Below are 3,165 nucleotides of genomic sequence, written 5' to 3'. Positions count from 1 at the left end.
CCCTCCCCTCACATTCCCCCCTCCCCTCATGCTCCTCCCCCCCCCGGTGCCTCTGCCTGTGTGCCGGGCACTGGTTACCCACGGGCTGCTCCCTGCAGTCCCTTTCTCCGCAACCTGCCTTTCCCAGATCCCCCTCGGACACGGGTTGGGAAGCTGGAGGCGTTGTTTTCCTCTCTCTCCTGTTCTCCTGACTCCATCAATCTCCGTGACCAGCTGAACCAGGTCTGTCCACTGTGTCAGAGTCACCTTTGACCCGACGATGAGCTTGCACTGACTGACCTGTGGCTTGTCTGGGACACGAACCTGAGACCCCGAACCCCCTAAACCCACCCCCCGCCCACCCCAACCTCAGCTGACCCACTGCTGAAACACTCCACTGTGTCTTTGTTCACTCAGGGTTTGACAATTCCTGCTATACCCGTCACAAACCCGAGCTCATGCATAAGAAATAGGAACAGGAGTAGGCCATTCGGCCCCTCAACCCTGCTCTGCGGTTCAGAATCAGGAGCTTGAGACAAATAAACAGCAGATTCCAGAATCCAAAGTAGACAGGCAGCAGGCTGGAGGAACACAGCAAGGCAGGCAGCATCAGGAGGGAGGGGAACACAGCAAGGCAGGCAGCATCAGGAGGGAGGGGGACACAGCAAGGCAGGACCCTTCTCCCCCTCCTGATGCTGCCTCCCTTGTTGTGTTCCTCCAGCCTGCTGCCTGTCTACTTTCAGTAGGATCCTGGCTTATCCGACATTCCTCACGCCCACTTCCTGCCCATTTCCTCTCAATTTCCCGATTAATCAAGAATCCCTCTCTCTTAGTCTTAAATATCCACAAGGACCCTGCCCCCACAGCTCTCTGTGGTAAGGAGTTCCACAGACTCTCAATCCTCTGAGAGAGGAAATTCCTCCCGATCTCAGTCAGAAACTGGTGCCCCTTTACTCTGAGACTGTACCCTCTGGTCCCAGACCCTCCCATGAGGGGAACCATCCTCTCAGCATTGACCCTGTCAAGCCCCTTCAGAATCCGACATGAGATCACCGCTCATTCTGCTAAACTCACATTCTGCTCCTGAAGTCCCGAGGCCCAGTTTCGACCATTTCCCCCTACTCCCACGCTCGCTGACCAGCACTGCCCCCTGGGACTGAGGTGACAGAACAGTGTTGCTGTCTAACGGTACCTGCTTCGCCACAGTCTCAGTTGTCGGAGGTGCAGTAACAGATTCCAGACTGAGCCTGAGATTTTATCTGTGTTGTTAATAAACTTCAAGATATCTGACTCAACAAGAACCCAGTCTATATGGTGCATGTTACTCAGGCCTAATTTACGGGGAGCACATAGAACATATCACACTGGCAGTGATTTGATATTTTTCAGAAACCGGTTCAGTTCCCACTTCCCCAAACCTCGACTTTAGAATCTAGCCCCTCTCGACAGCTGTACCATCCTCCAGGGCACTGCCCTCCAACACCTCTATTCTATATCGGTCCTGGCCTCTGTCTTTCTCAGTTGTCATCACTCCATCGTTGACAAGCGTGCATTCAGGAATTCCCACCATAAGCCTCTGATCCTCCAGCTCTACCCTCTCCGCAAAACCTTCGAGAAAGTTGGGAACACATTACGGAATATCTCTGTAAATGACTCAGAATCAAATCCGCTTTGAAATTGCTCCTCCACAAGGGTTCAGAGTGTTTTCCTCAAATAAGTATCAATATCCAAATGCAGGTTGTTGTTGTAGACTCACTGATGCCATTTGCTTCATTTCACAGAAATCCAGGAAAATCGCATCAGAGGCAGGTGAGCCCGAACCAGGTGACCTTTACCCTCGCCTACCTCTGTCCGACTGCCCTAACTGCTCATTGGGCGTGATCCCCACCCTCCCCCGTCCCTGGGAGTGTTTGATGGGGGACAGTGCAGAGAGAGCTTTACTATGTATCTAACCCCACACTGTCCCTGGGAGTGTTTTATGGGGACAGTGTAGAGGGAGCTTTACTCTGTATCTAACCCCGTGCTGACCCTGTCCCTAGGAGTGTTTGATGGGGACAGTGTAGAAGGATCTTTACTCTGTATCTAACCCCACACTGTCCCTGGGAGTGTTTTATGGGGACAGTGTAGAGGGAGCTTTACTCTGTATCTAACCCCGTGCTGTCCATGTCCCTGGGACTGTTTGATGGGGGACAGTGTAGAGGGATCTTTACTCTGTATCTAACCCTACACTGTCCCTGGGAGTGTTTTATGGGGACAGTGTAGAGGGAGCTTTACTCTGTATCTAACCCCGTGCTGTCCATGTTCCTGGGACTGTTTGATGGGGGACAGTGTAGAGGGATCTTTACTCTGTATCTAACCCCACACTGTCCCTGGGAGTGTTTGATGGGGGACAGTGTAGAGGGAGCTTTACTCTGTATCTAATTCCGTGCTGTCCCTGTCCTGAGAGTATTTGATGGGGACAGTGTAGAGAGAGCTTTACTCTGTATCTAACCCTGTGCTATCCCTTTCCTGGGAGCGTTTGATGGGGGAACAGTGTAGAGGGAGCTTTACTCTGTATCTAACCCCCTGCTATCCCTGCTGGGAGTGTTGGTGGGGGACAGTGTTGGTTTGAGGGGTTTTAACTTGGGTCATCGTTATGGAGATGAAATGTTGTGGACTAAGGAAAGACCAAATATCTGAATTTCTAAACTGTTTAACCAGTTTCCATGTGTTCCCTATTAAACTGGATTCTGGCACCAATAGATACAATCTCTGATTGAACCCTGAGGGCAGTTGGAAGTATATGTCTCCACGTTGATTTGTTTAAACTCAGAGGAACACCAAGAGGGCGGAAGATTGATGCTGTGCCCTGCCCCATCACCCACACTATCACAGTGTTACCCCTGTCCCATCACACACACTATCACAGTGTTACCCCTATCCCATCACCCACACTATCACAGTGTTACGCCTGCTACATCACCCACACTATCACAGTGTTACGCCTGCTACATCACCCACACTATCACAGTGATACCCCTGCCCCATCACCCACACTATCACAGTGTTACGCCTGCTACATCACCCACACTATCACAGTGTTACCCCTGTCCCATCACCCACACTATCACAGTGTTACCCCTGTCCCATCACCCACACTATCACAGTGTTACCCCTGACCCCACTCACCTACAAGCCACTGTGTTC

The 3,165-nt window shown here is 51.5% G+C and overlaps 1 long non-coding RNA gene across 1 annotated transcript in view; it reads left to right on the top strand.

The window, feature by feature from the left end:
• The window catches only part of LOC122559184, a 16,022-nt gene that overhangs the window by 5,589 nt on the left and 7,268 nt on the right, over positions 1–3,165 (top strand). The window contains exon 2 of the long non-coding RNA XR_006314355.1: positions 1,761–1,788. This is a non-coding gene — a long non-coding RNA (uncharacterized LOC122559184). The remainder of the gene's footprint in view (positions 1–1,760; positions 1,789–3,165) is intronic.

The sequence above is a fragment of the Chiloscyllium plagiosum genome, chromosome 18 (genome assembly GCF_004010195.1).
Source record: "Chiloscyllium plagiosum isolate BGI_BamShark_2017 chromosome 18, ASM401019v2, whole genome shotgun sequence".
Classification (NCBI taxonomy): Eukaryota; Metazoa; Chordata; class Chondrichthyes; order Orectolobiformes; family Hemiscylliidae; genus Chiloscyllium; species Chiloscyllium plagiosum.
Note: the sequence above shows the minus strand (reverse complement) of the source record. Positions and strands in the feature narration are given on the sequence as shown.